The sequence below is a fragment of the Onychomys torridus genome, chromosome 4, assembly GCF_903995425.1.
Source record: "Onychomys torridus chromosome 4, mOncTor1.1, whole genome shotgun sequence".
NCBI classification, from domain to species: Eukaryota; Metazoa; Chordata; class Mammalia; order Rodentia; family Cricetidae; genus Onychomys; species Onychomys torridus.
In genome coordinates this window covers 2,315,717-2,333,269 of record NC_050446.1, presented here as the reverse complement: position 1 = coordinate 2,333,269, position 17,553 = coordinate 2,315,717, and the positions used below count along the sequence as shown (strand labels likewise).

Here is a 17,553-nt window from a genome sequence, read left to right as displayed (position 1 = left end):
TTTGCATTAATGTAAATTCTAATTTGTTTTTAATTTTGAATAACATTTGTTCACTCTTGACATATAACAAAGAAATTAATGGCCTGGGCACATGCCTGCAATCCTAGCACTCAGTAAACCAAGGAAGAAGAATTACCATGAGCTACATCAAGTTCAAAACAATGTCAAAAAACAGTAAAAGGAATAAATGAACTTCTGTATATTACCTTTTATAAATCTTAGTATAATTTCTTAATGTTTCTATGAGTTTCTTAGCAATTTCTTCACAAATTATGTTATCTGCAAAGAAAGACAGTTTTGTTTCTTTCTTCCCAATCTGTACATGTTTTATTTCCTTTTCTTATCCTATTGTATTAACTAAGTTTTCCAGAACAGTACTAAAAACACTGGTGAAAGGGAATCTTTATGCCTGTTTCTAGTATTAGTGGGAAAGGTGCTAGTTACTGGCCACTAAGTATGATGTTATCTTAAGGTTTTTCAGAGATATTGATTATCCAATTGAGGTGGTTTCCTTGTATTTCCAATTTTGTCTAATACTTTTTCATATATATTGTGTGACTTTTTTATTATTTAGCTTGTTGGTGTGATAATTTACAATAATTGTTCTAATTTTAAGTAATTTTGACAACTGGGATAAATATCACTTTCTCAGGGTGTATAATTCTGCTAGCTTCAGTGTTGCATTTAACTTATTTAGTTTTTTATGGAGGATTTTGCATCAAAATACATGAGAGATGACAGTAGTTTTCCTTTCTTATGTCATCTTTTTCAAGTTTTTAGTATTGTGTTGATGATAGCTTTACACTCCCTCAGCTTCTATTTTCTAGATGAGATTATAGAGACCTGGTATCAATTTTTACTTAAAAGTTTGGTAGAATTTATCAGTGAAACTGTTGAGGCCTGATGCCTGCTGTTTGGTAAAGTCATTAAAGGTTACATTATTTATGTAATAGCTACAGATCTGTTGACTTTGTCCATTTCCTCTTGTGTGGGCCTAAGCAAATGTGACTTTCAGGGAATTGGTCTATTTCATTTAGGCTAGCCAATGTGTAGGTGAGAAGTTTCCTTTAATGTCCCTGTGTTACTTGTTTCGTTACCCATGGGTCTGTACTGAGCCTCTTAACCACTTTTGGTTTCAGTTTCTCTCCTTCCCCAGCCCCTGTCCTTCCTGCCCCTTTTGTTCATCTGTCTTCTCTCTGTCTAGCTTTCCTATTGGAGACATCATTTTTATAGATTTTTGCACTGACTTGTAGTGGCTCATGCCTCAAACCCCAGCCCTTGGGAGGTAAAAGCTGCAGGATCCTCAGCTCAAGGACAACTGGGCTGCATAACAAAACCCTGTCTCCAAAAAATGTGCATTTTGCTGATTTTTGCAAAGAATCAACCTTTGGTGTTGTTATCCCTCTCTCGTGATGTCTCCTTTTCAGCTTCTTGGATTTCTGCTCTAACTGTTGCTACTTCTTCTCCTGTTTTCTCAGGTGAAAGCTTGGTTTATTGAATTTACATTTTTCTAAACGTATGTTTAAAATCAAAGGGTGCTTCTTGCTAATCCATCTGGATGGAGTTACCTATGACTCATTTCCCAAGGTTTGAAAAATGCCTTCCTGGATAGAGCAGCTTCAAATTCTGGTTGGGTTTTGAGTTCACACTTTCTACAGTGTTTATAATTATTCATTATTTAATGATTGCAGTGCTCTCAAGAGTGTATTTAAAAGCATTTCATACCAATATTTTACTTATCCTCATTCAGAAAATTGGTTCAAATTATCTAGACTCAGTTAAGCAAATCTGTATTTTATATGGATGTCTCTTTACTGTAATAGTCCATTTTTACAGTAAAATTTTAAAGACTTGTATAGTCATGGTACACTGGCCATTAATTTCAACCTTTTCTTGTCTTTCTTCCCAGATAGCATGCTTTCTTTTTACTTTGCTTTTTCCTTCTCGTTTGTTCCCTTCTCCATGTATATTAGTCATATCCACCTACCATCATCTCTCTGATTCCCCCTAGTCCTCCATCCCATCTCTCTAGTAGGAAGGTTTCTCCAGTCCTGTCTGGCTCCATGGTCCTTCAGCCACATATAAAATAGTCATTCAGAGGCTTATATTAATTACCAATTGCATGGCCTATGGCAGGCTTCTCACTAGCTAGCTCTTATAACTTAACCCATTTCTATAATCTATATTTTGCTATGTGTTCTGTGGCTTTACTGGTTTGTTGGCTCTTGCTCCTTGGGCAGCTGGCTAGTGTCTCCTTCCATACTCTGCCTTTCTCTTCTTATCAATCTGCTTGTATTTCCTGCCTGCCTCTAAGCTGCCTTCCCATATTCACAGAATACAGAAAGACATCCCATAGCACATCTCCCTCCCAGGTTCATGTCCTCTTTCATTATTTTGTTATTGACAAATCCATTAGTTGAATTAATATTGCCAATATGCACATGCTATTTGGCCATCCACTGGGGAATGAACAGTCTACCACTGGACACATTCCCCAAAGAACAATAATCCTCTCTCGACATCCATGAGCCATCAAAAGGGTCTCCTTTAGGGACCATGGGGGCCCCTCCTTCATATGCACTGGAATTTTGACTAGCTTGATCTTTTGCAAGTAGCATGCTTCTGTGAATTGATGCATGCAACAGCTGTGTAATCTCAATAAGTCAATATTTCACTGCTCTTCTCCCATTCACTGACTTTCAATATTCTTCCTGTGTCCTTATCCATGAAGTTCCCTGAGCCTCTGATGGTGGGAGGTTGATAATGTTGACCCATACACATGTAAGCACTCAGAGTTATTTATATTCAGTACTTTGGCCAGTGATAAGTCTCTGCATTGGTCACTACCCATTACAAAAAGAACTTTTTATGACCAAAGTTGGAAACAACATAAATCTACAAATATAAGCATAAATATTGATAAGGATATTTGACAATGTGATGATTTAGCAAAACAATAACAGTAGCTGCTACCTCCACCCAAGGCCTGTGATCTCCCCACTCATAGGCTTCTGGCCATGTTTACAGAACCAAGCATGTAATCCTTCCTGTGGAGCAGGCCTCATACCCAATTAAAAAAGTGGTTAGTTGCCCCCATAACCATCATGCCACTATTGTACCAGTGTACACATCTTGTCAGCAGGCCAATGTTGTAGCATATAGGACTCAGAGCTGTGTAAGACCACTGATTTCTTTTCTCACCTTACAGCTTATATACCACCTTTCCATACTATGTGAGCAAGCCAGCAGGGAGAGAATTTCCTGGCCAGTTGAGGTTGATGTCTCTATGTCCTTCATCCAAAGTACTAACCATCTTTAGCAATAGGGTCTTACCCTCTAGTTATGGTGGTCTACTGAGAGTAATAACAATAGCCTGTGTTGTTTTTGGGAGGGAGGGGTGCCTCTCCAGATTCTTCGATCAATAACTCATAGGGAGATATATTATACCTGATTATATATTTTTTATTTAATAACCTGTGCTTTCTTTGAGCAGCACTGCCACTCATGCAGATTATTTTCATTCAAATTCCTCTTAAAATATATGTGTGTATATGTTACATTTTTAATTAGTTTGTAAACTAGTGGGGTTTTATAAGGCTTCTTCACACATTCTTGGTTTTTGTGCCCTCCTACCCTCTTCTCTTCTCAAGTCCCCTATTTCCACCTAATCCATTATAACATCCTTCTCTTTTCCTGTTACCCATGTTCTACAGTCCCCTCATTGATTTTTTTTGTTTGAGAGATCAGAAGCTCCCATTTATATTTTTAGTGGATCCATCTCCTCACAGTTAGATAAGCCAAGATGAGGAATACAAATGACAGTAAACACTGGCATGGATGTGGCAAAGGGAGAAAACCTCATACACTGCTGGTGGGAATGTAGACTAGCGCAGTCTCCGTGGAAATCACTGTAGTGGTTTCTCAACAAAACCAAAAATAGAAGTGTCATGTGATTCAGCTATATCATTTTGGGGTATATATAAAAAAAGCTTTTTATAAGTACTACCGAGATACTTGACGTCCATGTTCATTGAAGCTCAATTCATAGTTAGGAAGTGGAATCAACCAATATATCCACCAACTAATAAATGGACAAGGAAAATTTGCTACATATACACAATGGAATATTACTTAACTATAAAGAAAAAATAAAATTTGCAAGTAAATGAATAGAACTGAAAAAAATGAAACAGAGTGAGGTCTCCAAGGCTCAGAAAGACAAACATTGTATGTTTTTTTCATGTGCAGATTCTATCTTTGAATCTTTTGTTCTGTATGTGTAACCTGTAGTACATGTGAGAGCTGGGAAAATAGAATTGGGCCACTGGAGGTAGACACCTAAAAGGAGGAGGAAAATAAAATGCAGGTAAAGTGAAACTAAAGATGGAGGATACTGAGGGATGAAAGGTTCAAACGAGGAGGTGGGGAATGGGGAAATGAGGTGCTGGTGGCAGAAGGCTTAAAGATATATATTACACATATAATTATACATATATATGCAATTATACTAAATAATATAGAGAGATCTCATTTATTGTTTAGGGAGTTTCTGTCCAAAGATAACCTTTCAAAATTACTATCACAACTATTTTCCTGACATTTGTGCAGTCAGCATACAGAACATCTATCCAGCCTCTAGGTTCTCTTACACTGCCTACTTACAGCCATATCCATTGCTTTCTGGCTTTCGCCTTCAACCTTAGTCACCAAACTCTTCCCCATTTATGTAATTTAATTTCAAGAATCTTCTATGAATGGAGTCACATAGTACATAAGTTTTAGAGTGTTGACTTTTTCTCATTTAGTATTATTCTCTAAGTATTTGGCCAGGTTGTTTATATTAACAGTTCATGCATCCTGTTTTAAACCACTTCCTTGTAGTCAGATAGTTGAAACCATTTATTTTTTAGAAGATCTCTCTCTCTCTCTCTCTCTCTCTCTCTCTCTCTCTCTCTCTCTCTCTCTCTCTCTCTCCCCCTCCCTGTGTGTGTGTATGTGTGTGTGTGTGTGTGTGTGTGTGTGTGTGTGTGTGTGTATTTCTCTATTTAAAGTAAAACTTTAAGAATGTTAGGGTGGAGTGTCTGGAGAGATGGCTCAGTGGTTAAGATCATTTACTGTTCTTCCAGAGGACCCAGGTCCAATTCTCAGCACCCACCTGATGCTTACAACCATTTGTAACTCCAGTTTCAATGTTTTCTCCTGGCCTCTGGGGCAGGGGTAGGGTACCAGGCATGCATGTGGTAATAGACCTATATGCAGACAAAATACCTATACACATAATTTTTTTTTAAACTCAGGAGGGTAATATGGGGAGAGCTGGAGGCGTAAATGGGGAGTACATATTATCATATTTCATTTTATATACCTATGAAACTATCAAAGAATAAAAAATTAATATCTGAACATGTCCTCCAGGGAACTCTACAAGGTGGCCTTTCTAGATACTCAATTGTTCACTCACTTCATAGACTCTTATTTATTAAAAGTACATTAGGCACATTTGTCATGAGTTAGAGTGTTTACTTCTTTTATTTATTTTGTCTTTCTTGTATTTGTAGGTTGTTGCTCAGGGGAGGGGGTGAGAAGGCACAGCATCAATGACTCAGACACTGGGAGTCTGTTGAAAGCAAATAACGAACTCATTTATTTAATAACAAGGTAGGCCTTATATACTCTCCTCCCAGTGCCCAGTCTATGCAGTCTATGTGGTCATCCTTCACTGGCTGGGCATGATCAGGAACTCTGACAGTGATTGTTGCTAGGTTCTCAAGCAGACTCAGCATGATCAGAAACTCTGATATTGACTAGGAACTCTGACAGCTCCTGTTGCTAGGCCCTCAGGCAGGCTCCAGGTTGGCTCTTAAAGAGTATGTTGGGGTTGGGTATTTAGCTCAGTGGTAGAGCAACTTGCCTAGCAAGCAAAAGGCCCTGGGTTTGATCCTCAGCTCTGGCAAAAAAAAGAGTATGTTATGTACATGCTTTGGCTACTGGTCTGAGACAGTTTCCTCGATCCTATGGGCCTGTCCTACTACAGTGGGTGATATATTAATTTCTTCCCAAAGAAAACAATGTTTCTATGAAAACTTTTAATTTGGAGTGAAATATGCAGAGAATAATGTTTTCAAACATTTGAGGACTCACATTTATTGAAACACTATTCAAGCATCCAACCAATCCTACAGCAAAATAAAAGGCTAAAAAAATCAACTGGGATATTTAAATATAAGTATACTATATTCTTGGTTGCTCAAACTTCTCTATAAGCTGTTAGAGAGTATATTAAATGTATACTGACTAATACTGCTGTAAGTATGTACTGATATTAGAATATGTTTGGATATAGTCAAAGATGTTCCAGTAATCTGTTTCAAACAGGAAAAATAACAGCAATTTGCAATACTACTAATTAAGAAATAAAGATGTGGTTAATTCTATATAGTACTATCATATACTTTACATTCAAAGAATCAAATATATTTTTATTGCTGCCTTGAAAAGCCATTGAGGAGGAAGATCAAGATGTGGAACAAAGCAGGGCATGGTGGTGCACATCTCTAATGCCAGCACCCAGGAGACAGAGACAGATGGATCTCTGTGAGTTTGAGGCCAGCCTGGGATATATAGTGAGACCCTGCCTCAAAAAAGAGGAGAAGATGTGGAACAAAATAAAAATACAAGTGTATAGAGCCTGGGTAAGAGGTGAAGTGTTGGGGAGGACAAGGCAGGGTACTTCCACTTTCTCAGATCCATTCATAATGCTTAAATTTGCTCAAATAAAACTGTTGTTCATAGAATTTAAAATTATCAGTACATAAGTCTGCTAAAATCCTTGTCTCTGTATTCTACAATCCCTCCCTTCCACCTTCATGGCACGTGTGTCCTATTTGTCCCCTATTCCACTTCCCCAGAACCTTTTTTTCCCTATTGTTATGCCTAGATCACAGGGACCCCTAAAAGACCACCACAGAGACCGAATCTCTCAAGTAAAAGCAAGGATCCTTTATTACCTGCAAGCTATGGGCTTGGTCTCTCTGTCTGTCCAATGCAGCAGTGGGAGCAGAGCCCTGAGCTTGGGCAGGATGGGGTTTTTATCATAGCAGAGTTTGGTTTGAGGGGATTTCCAGTGCTCAGGACCCTGATTGGCTGACATTTGTCTAGGTTTATCTCTAAAACTAAAATAGGTGTTGCTGTGGATATTGCTCTATATAAATAAAATGCTGATTGGCCAGTAGCCAGGTAGGAAGTATAGGCATGACAAGCAGAGAAGAGAATTCTGGGAAGTGGAAGGCTGAGGCAGAGAGATGCTGCCAGCTGCTGCAATGGGAAGATGTTAAGATACTGGTAAACCATGAGCTATGTGGCAAGGTATAGATTAATAAAAATGGGTTAATTTAAGATATAAGAACTAGATAGCAATAAGCCTGCCATGGCCATACAGCTTATAAATAATATAAGCATTTGTGTGTTTATTTTCTAAGTGGGCTGTCTGACTACCGGAGCTTGGTGGGACCAGAGAGAAAACTCCAGCTACAAATGGCGGCCAAAGTGGGGCAAGAGTTTCTACCTAAAACTTGAGAAAAAAGATTCTAAAATGAAGCTAAAAACAGCTTTCTAGTTGTCTCTCTCAGGTTGGTGGTGGCTGGCAACCCAAACATGTTGCTAAAAGAGAAAAAAAAAAACAAGAAGGTTAAGAAATTCTTTTGTGCCATATCAAGTTAGCAGCAGCCTGCAGATTTGAGCTACTCTATGGCAGGTTCCTGGTGTTCATGTGTGCGGGCTTGACCTACACTATGTTACAGAGGTATCTCCAAACTGCGCACTATACTGTGTGTTGGATATAGTTTTTGCTAGTTAAACACACACACACACACACACACACACACACACACACACACACACACAGAGGTTTCTGGGCTACACGCTACTTTGATAAAAGCATAGACCCGCTGTTTCTAAGAGTTGATGGCTCCCAGAGCTGGCGGTAAACTGTACCACTGCCATGTTGGGAAGCAGAAGTAGGTAGAGTCACCAGCCACAGGCTTAGAAATGCTGCAGTTTAAATCAATAGGTTCACAAGAGAACAGATTCAGATGTAACAAGACTTTAAATGTTTTTCAATGTGTGTAAAAATATACATAGGCTTGAAAGAGAGAGAAAAAGAAACATATACAGTTATATAAAGAAATAGATAGTTTTTAAAAATAAAGTCTTTAAAGAGACAGTAAAGGTAGTATAAAAAATAAGCCACATAAAGATGGATATTACACAGAGAATCTAGATTGTGTTGTCTTTGGGATTTTTAACTGCGGAAAAACATTTGTTCATAAAAGCTGTGTGTATGTATATTTAAAAGATACCTTGTCTTCAAAATTTGGACCTAAGGATATGTTGCTTTGGAAAGGAGGCTCTGCTTTTGTTTCCACAGAAATCCAGAGGCTATGTATTTGTTCTAGATTAAGATACATCAGGTTTGATCAGCCAAGACCCCCTGAAAGGTCTCCAATGACACCATGGCCCAGATGACCCAACATCCAGAATGGTTACAAGGAAACTGGCTCAGATGATACACCCTCAAGGACTACTTCATAATCCTAAAATTTTCTTTCTGTCCCATAAAATACAGCACCACCCTTCAGCAGGAAGTAGTAAGAGAAGCTACACCCAGATTCCCAAATGTACCAAGCTGGCTTTGGAGATGGAATTGGCTCATTCCTTCTCTAAACACAAGCATTTTCAAAACAAAACAAACAAAAAAAACCAAACAAAACAAAAAAACAAAAAAACAAGGTTGAGAGATTCTTTTGTCCCTTATCAGAAAAGCCCTCTGGTAGGGGACAAAGAAAAACCAATATTTTTATTTAAATCAGGTTGATTATAAATGCAATCTCTTTCTAAAGAAGAAAAGGGGATAGTTTAGATATGATAGGATGAAAGGGGAGATTATTGAACCTACTTTTAAAGAGCAATAACTTGTTTGAAATGTTTTACATTGCTATGGATTTTAGTTTATTGATACAAGTTTAAACTTAATTTTGTTATACTGTATTCTCATTTGAGATACTATGTTTATGTAACTCATTTAGATTGTAATGGATAATTAAGAAATACAGATTAATAATTAGTCTTCTATGATAGTTAAACTTGTAGCATGTTAGTTAAGTTTTCTAGGTATATATAAATATATTTCAGATAGACAGGTAATCTTCAAACACTTCAAAGACTTACAGAATATGGCATTTAAAATACTTTTAAAAACTTAGACTTTCTGGACAGTGAGACTTGTCTGCTCCTGGCAGCACCAACTTACTTAAGAGAGGAGGATGGGCATCAAAGACACTCTATATAAAGTTTATCTTCACGTTGGCAAAAATAGCCATTTGGGCAAGAAACTGTTCTTCCCTGGACTGCTTGATCAACTGGACATGCAGGACCCATAGAAAGGTGACTACTGAACTTTGATTGGTGAAATGGTCCTTCAGGTTCCTGCTTCGCAGAGGAAACTGCCAGACATTATACAGGACACTGAGAAAAGTGACTTAGAGACTCTAGGCCTGTGGGCTGAAGACAGATGCTCCAACTTTACAAAGAAACTTTGGATGACTATCCAGGCTGCCAGCTGTCCCTGTCTACTCTCACAAGATTCTGAAAAGGTGCTTGCATCCTTTGCCTGTTTCTCAGGATATGTCTCCTTCTGAGGTCTTTGGTGTAGTTGAAGACTAGATAGTTATAATTTTCTTTAGTTATGATAAAAGACAAGTTAGATATAAAACCTTAGACTCACAAATATAAGATAGGATATCTTCTTTAATTTTACCAAATACAAATAGACTAGTTATTATAAATAGACTAGATATTGTAACTATAATTCTTGCTTGATAATTGTTTTGTTTTATGTAACTTTACTGTGTGAAAGTTAAAACCTTCTTTTGAAAAAAAAAGAAAAGGGGAAGTGCTGTGGATATCGCTCTGTATAAATAAAATGCTGGTTGCCCAGTAGTCAGGCAGGAAGTATAGGCATGACAAGCAGAGAAGAGAATTCTGGGAAGTGGAAGGCTGAGGCAAAGTGACACTGCCAGCTGCTGCCATGGGAAGATGTTAAGATACCGGTAAGCCATGAGCCACGTGACAAGGTATAGATTAATAAAAATGGGTTAATTTAAGATATAAGAACTAGATAGCAATAAGCTTGTCATGGCCATACAGTTTATAAATAATATAAACATCTGTGTGTTTATTTTCTAAGTGGCCTGCCAGTAGGGGCTTGGCGGGACAGGAGAAAACTCCAGCTACAAGGTGTGTGTTAAACTCAGGGACTTCTGGGCACCTTTTATCTAAAGGTTGGAATGTTTAGGATGTCAGGTACTTCCTCATCCCTAGGTAGATCCCTGGTGGGGTCAGCTTATGGCTTTTCCTGGATCTGGGTGCCTGGGCCTGTCATGGAAGCTGTGTGGTCAAGCTGCTTTGGAGCCCCTTTACATGCTCACCCTCTCATGGCTCCTTTCTAGTCTCTTGGCCTGCATTCACACTCAACTCCACTTACATCCCCACATGGGGCTCATAAGATAGGATTCACATGGGAGACAGAACATACAATTTTGAGCTTTCTGGGTCTGGGTGACTTTACTTAGTACAGTGCTTTCCAGATTGTGATAGCTGTTCTTGGTTGTCAACTTGGCTGCATCTGGAATTTACTGAAACCCAAATGGCTGGAGACACCTGTGATATATTCTTTTCGTAAGTCATTTGAAATGGAAAGATCCACTTTTAATCCAAATCTTTGATGTGGTCAGATCCACCTATAATCTGGCCACACCTTATACTGGAAACCTATATTGAGACATGGAAGAAGGAAGCTCTCTCTCTGCCTGCTTGCCCTCACTGTCACTGTTAAGTCCATTCCTTCACTAGCCTTAGAGCCTACTTCTACTGGATTCTGGTGTATATGGAAGACCAGCTGAGAAACCTAGCCTTGTGGACTGTACAATTACTGGATTCTTGCTTGGAAAGAAAGAAAGAAAGGAGGAAGGAAGGAAGGAAGGAAGGAAGGAAGGAAGGAAGGAAGGAAAGAAAGAAGGAAAGAAAGAAAGGGACAGAGAGAGGGACTGAGACCACACAGAGGGGAGAGGGGAGAGAGAAGGGGGAAGGAGGAAGGGAGGAAAGGGACACAAAGAGAGCCCTGTGTAGCCCAGGCTGGCATTGAACTCGTGATCCTCCTGCCTCCACCTCCTTAGCAAATCCTACCAGCGTGCGCCACCACAACTGGCTTAGGAATAGGGGTGGGAGCCGGAGGTCGGATAGCAGCATCTAGAGTCAGAGATTCCAGAGTCAGAGAATCTTCCAGTTTAGGCATAGCTAGGAGCACATGAATAGGAGAGAAGGAATCCAGAAAAGACAGTTTAACAGTGAGAAAGAAGAAAGCGATGATATAGAGCAACTCTTTCCATTTGCCTGTTTGCTGGCTGAAATTAGATAACTCCCATGAAATGTCAGGATTTTTTGTTATTTTCTAAAGCATATTTGGGCCATCTCTCAGTAGAGATGGATAAGCTTAGGAATCTTTAAGTAAAGCTTCAAGAAGACAGCCTAAGGGAGAGGAAGGACTGATTGGGTTGGAAGCCTTATTTCCCATGTCTGCAGTGGAGAGGCAGAAAAATAAAATTAAAAAACAAATGTGATCTGGAGCCTAGACCCCAGGCATCCCCAAGGACAAGCATGGATCCCAGGCACAAAGTGGCAGCCTACAGAATGGGAAAAGGTCTTCATCAACCCCACATCTGACAGAGGGCTGATATCCAGAATATATAAAGAACTCAAGAAATTAGACATCAAAATGCCCAACAGACCAATTAAGAAATGGGCTATAGAACTAAACAGAGAATTCTCAACAGAGGAAGTTCAAATGGCTGAAAGACATTTAAGGAATTGCTCACCATCCCTAATTATCCGGTGCTTGTCTCAATAATGACAGCACAGTGTGAAGAAGTCATACATGCGGATGAAAAGTGACTCAGAGAGGAAACTAGCCCACACAGTCAGCCTGCAAATGAGGACAGAGAGGATTCTTTTCTGATCTCTAGGGAATCCTAATCCTAAAGTGGAAAGTATTGATGGTGAGGTGAGGATGAAGTGGAAATGATGTATTTTCAGATTCACACTGCATTAACTCACTACAGTGGTGATCAGAAGCAAGGGGCTAGAGCATGCCAGCATGTCTATCTCAGCTAGCTTCTCTGTGAAGAAATTATTTTGCTTCTGTCTGCCTTAAAATACATGTAGAGAAAAAAAGACTGAGAAAGAGAGGGACAGAGGAAGGGTCTGAGGAAGGGAGAAAGAAGGAGAATCTTTTGTACTCTCTATTAAGTTTTAGAAATAAATGACCTTATATGAACTCTGATCTAAGGGACTGAGGATGAAACTGTATTATTAAGTGTCTTTATAAAGGAGCCAAGATTGAAGAGGTATGAATTCCAGTTTGGGGACTGGAGTGGCAGCTCAGCAATTCAAAGCACTAGATGTGCTTATAGGGGATCCAATTCAGTGCCCAGCACTCACACAGTAGCTCCAGTTTCAGGGTGTCCAGTGCCCTTTTCTGGCCTCTTTGGGCACTGGGCATACACATGGTAGACATACATGCATGTAGGCTGGCAGAACACTCATACACGCACAGAGGGGGATGGGATGTAGATGAGAAAAACTGCAGTTCAGTCTTCAGAGAGAACTTGATGCAATACAGTGATGACGAAGCCAATGACCTCCCTTCTGACTGTTTCATCATAACCAGGCACACTCCTAATAGTCATACATATTTACACATGAAAAGTTTTAAGAACTAGTCATTTTTAGTGGCCTTAGTAAGGAACAAGGGGCTACAAAGTCTTTGGAATCTGTGACTTTTTTAAAAGACCAGATTATTTAACCCCTTACTAATTTATCTGCCTTAGAAGGAAACTAGAAACCAAACGGTCATCTCTGACTTCCTGCTTATGGGCTTTTCTGAGGACCCAGAGCAGCAGCCTCTCCTGTTCACACTCTTCTTGGCAATGTACCTGATCACCCTTTTGGGGAATCTGCTTATCATCCTGGCCATTGGCTCTGACCCACACCTTCACACATCCATGTACTTCTTCCTGGCCAACCTGTCCTTCATCAATACCTGCTGCACCAGCACCATTGTCCCCAAAGTATTGGCCAACATCCAAACCCAGCTTCACACCATTTCCCACACTGGGTGCCTTCTGCAGATGTATTTCTTCATGGTCCTGGCCCTGCTGGATGACTTCCTATTGGCTGTGATTGCCTATGATCACTATGTGGCCATTTGCCTTCCTCTACACTATACCACTATCATGTGTTCCCAAAGATGCCTGTTTCTGGTGACCACATGCTGGCTCTGCTCCAACCTCCTGGCCTTTTTGCCCACACTCCAGATGGTTCATGTCTCCTGTGCCTCCCACTCCATCCCACACTTCTGTGATCTACTCCCAGTCCTCAAGCTCGCTCAGACACCCAGACCTTTCAGCTCATGATGTTTGCTGGAGCTGCCCTCTCAGGTGTGGGCCTCTCATCTGTGTCCTGGTCTCTTATGGCCACATCATGCACACCATCCTCAGGATCCCCCTGCTGAAGGAAAGCACAAAGTCTGCTCTACCTGTGGTTCACACCTGACAGTACTCACTCTATTCTATGGAACTATCTTTCTGGTGTGTTTCCAGCCATCATCCTCCTACTCTGCAGACACTGGAATAGTGGCATCCATTGTTTACACAATGGTCACCCCACGCTCAACCCTTTTATCTGTAGCTTGCAGAACAAGGACATGAAGAGAGCTCTGAGGAAACTGGTTGGCTTGGGGAAGCACTGTAATTTGTAAATGGTACTTCAGAGGTAAAGCCCAGGTCTTTTTAGTACATTTTTGAAGAACTCAAATTCAATGCAAAAATGAATGCTCACCATCACAAACAAGTTTAACTAGTGGAAAATGCCTCCCGTGGTGGGACTCAACTAGGACTAACAAGTCAGGCATAGAGTTATGGCCTTAGAGATAAAGAAGGACAAATCCCCAAAGGACTTCAAAACAGAAATGACACAAGGCAACTGCAAATAGACAAGGAAGACTTTATTTGTAGCTAGAGTTTTCCCCAGTCCTGCCTGGCCCACAGTCAGGACAAATCTCTCTTACCCACCAGGCCCACAGCTGCTCAAACCCAACCAAGTAAACACACAGAGACTTATATTGCTTGCAAACTGCATGGCCATGGCAGGCCTTTTGCTAACTGTTCTTATATCTTTAATTAACCCATTTCTATTAGTCTATAAGTTGCCACATGGCTTGTGGCTTACTGGTACCTTACATCTCGCTTACCATGGCAGCGGCTGGCAGTGTCTCTCTGCCTCAGCCTTCCACTTCCCAGAATTCTCCTCTCTCCTTGTTCTGCCTATACTTCCTGCCTGGCTAGTGGCCAATCAGTGTTTTATTTATTAACTAATCAGAGCAACACATTTAACATACAGAACATCCCACAGCAATTATTCATGGTTATTTAATACCCTTAGTAATGATGCCATCTGAATCCAAGTTCACTGAATGTTGGGAAGATTTTTCAGTGCTGGGTTGAGAGGAAGAACATGGATGATCTGTGTTTCCCAATTGGCTTTACCAAAAAGAAATGTTTTAATGAAAGGATGAGGTTTTGCAACTAGAAACAAACATTGTCCATGGAACTTGGGACTCTGCCTACCATAGAGTTTAAGAGGTACATGCCATCATCTGACCTAGTCTGGTGATCAGATGGCCAAACACCCTGACGGTCGGGCTGGAACTCTAATCCAGTGACTGATGGAAGTGGATGCAGAGATCCTCAGCCAGGCCCCAGGTGGAGCTCTGTGTGTCCAGGTGTCGAGAAGGAGGAGGGACTGTGGGAGTATGAATTGTTGAGCCCAGGATTGGAAAAAGCATGGGGACGAGTAGCCAGACGAATGGAAGCACATGAAGTGTGAACCAAAGGCTGTGGAGCCCCCAGCTGGATCAGGCCACTGGATCAGTGAGACAGTTGAGTGGCTTGGACTGTTTGGGAGGCATCCAGGCTGTTGGACCAGGACCTGTCCTTAGTGCATGAGCTAGCTGTTTGGAACCTTGGGCTTACACAGGGACACTTTGCTCAACCTGGAAGGGAGGGGACTGGACCTGCCTGTACTGAATCCACCAGGTTTAAATGAATCCCCAGGGGAGTCTTGGCCCTGGAGGAGATGGGAATAGAGGGGAGGGGATGGGGAAATGTGGGGGTGGGTGCGGGAGGGGGGAGGACAGGGGAACCCATGACTGATGTGTAAAATAAAAACACAAATATAATAATAAAAAAAAAGACTCTTGCCCTAACTCACCTTAACTCCACCCACTCATTCTCAATCTGCCTTAAGAAACACAGACAGGTCTGAAAACAGCTAAGATCCATACAATTAAGTTTACAGTAGTCAGGATGGCTCCTAAGCCAAAAAAAAAAAAAAAAAAATCAGCGTATAGCTTCAGACAAGTCTTCCAAAAGGATCGGTTTATTGTCTGCCTACTGGCAGATCTTCAAAAAGTTGTCCTTAAGCCACCAATCATCAGGAAAAAAATTCAGGACATGGAGTAAAATCTGTCTCTTGTTCCCAGCTAAAACTTAAGTATCTGGAGGGCAAGGCTCCTTTTGACCCTATGGGCAAAAGAGTCATCTGTGGCATTTAAGGTGTGCTAGGGAAGAGATAAAAGCCCAAAAATAAAATTGCCAAGTGCTGGCACTCACTGACTCCTGAAAGCTGTTGGGTCCCTGTTTTAAGTGAAAAAAGGCCATGGGCTAGCAAATGCCCTGCCAGGCCATCAACAGCCTTTGTAAAGATGCTGCCTAGAAAGATAACCAATCAGCTGCCTGCCCCCAGGCGCCAAGACGCATGGGTACACCAAGCTAAGACCTCCAGCAGACCTAGGCTTGGCTACAGACATGGCAGGGAACCCATAACACAGCAGGGAAGCGATCTGTTTCTTTCCTTCTGGTCACCAGAGCCACTGACTCAGTCCAGGGAGTTTTAGGATATCACTTCTCCTTTCTATTGTTGGGTACAGAGGACAGCCTTACTTACATCACCAGATTTAATTGCACTTTCAGAGTTACTTAGTGAAAAAGATTTCCAATTAAGATAAGAGCTCATTGTCTCACTTTAAAGTTACCGCCTGTGTTTATCATGTGCATACAGACAGGGCCATGATCTTTGCCATGTCCCTAATTCAAAAAATAAATTCTCGTGCACCACAGCTTTTCTCTTCCCAGTTTCCTGTTCTAAGTTACTGTTCAGCCAATGATGCAGGACCATCACAGAACCGGAGTCCAAAGATCATCAAGTAAGAAACTGTAACAGCTAAAAGTATCTTGTCAGACAGAAGGTTCCCAGCCACACCATAAAGGATGGACAGTTGCAAGACAAGAGACAACAGAACTTCATCCCAGGACTTCAGGAGCCAGCCCTCCCCATTTCTCCCAAGAGCCAACCGACACCCACCATTCAGCCTGAAGCAGTCTTTGAGAGAATCGATGCCCCATACCCACTCATCCATGTTTTTTTCTTTTTTTAGAGAAAAACAAGTCAGGGATGATATGAATTCACAACGTGCCCCCATGGTTGGGCATGTCCGGAGGACCTAGACACTTCCGCCTAATTATTTCCAGTTCAAAATAGCCATTTCTGGGTCAAAACATCTTGCATGACTAGGACCCTGTGGCTTTGCATGGTCTACATGCATGTGTGGAGTAGCCACATGAGTTCCTGTATGCACGGCCATCCCACCCTTTATAAGCCAGCGCCATTTTGCACTGGCCTCTCTCACTTTCCTCTTGACCACGTGTGTTTCCCACAGGCCTGTTCATGTCTGTCTCTTTCTCTCCTATCTTAATAAAAACTCTTCTGTGGATTTGTCATGTTTCGGGACATGTTCCTTGTGGGTTAAGAGTGCCAAATAACTAATTTTACACTTTATTATTCTGTGATAGCTTTCTCTCTACATAGCTTCTATTCTGCTCTCATGTCTAGCTCCTTTCTTGCCTGATTTCTCTCTATACTTAACTACTGTTCCCTCTAGGTTCTATTTTATTTCCTCCATCTAGTTCTGTCTCTTCTAGGTTCTCATCCATCTAGTTCTTTCCCTTATCAGCTCCTCTCCTATCTCCTTCTCTCTCATCTTGCTCTTCCTCATCTTGTTCTTCCCCATCTGGCTCTTCCTCATCTCCCATCTTGTTCCTCTAGTACTCTCTTCTAGCCCTTCAATCTAGTTCTTCCCCATCTCAGTTTGTTCCTCTCAATTTCTTACCCATCTAGTTCTTCCATTCTCTTTTCTCTTCTCTGTCCCCCATGCCCTGGAAGTCCAGGTATAAAAGGGAGGGTCTGAGCTAAATTCTGTAAAGCTATTACTTAACATCCACCTCACCTAGGTGGTGTCTCCTTGTGGAATTTACCTTAAGTCAGGAGACTTGCATGTGGGCTGTTACCACTGTTGGTCCTTGAAAGTTGGGCATCAACCTAGGC

At 41.0% G+C, this 17,553-nt stretch overlaps 1 pseudogene; it reads left to right on the top strand.

The window, feature by feature from the left end:
- Positions 1 to 13,040: 13,040 nt before the first annotated feature.
- Positions 13,041 to 13,870, top strand: LOC118581286 (annotated as a pseudogene).
- Positions 13,871 to 17,553: the final 3,683 nt, after the last annotated feature.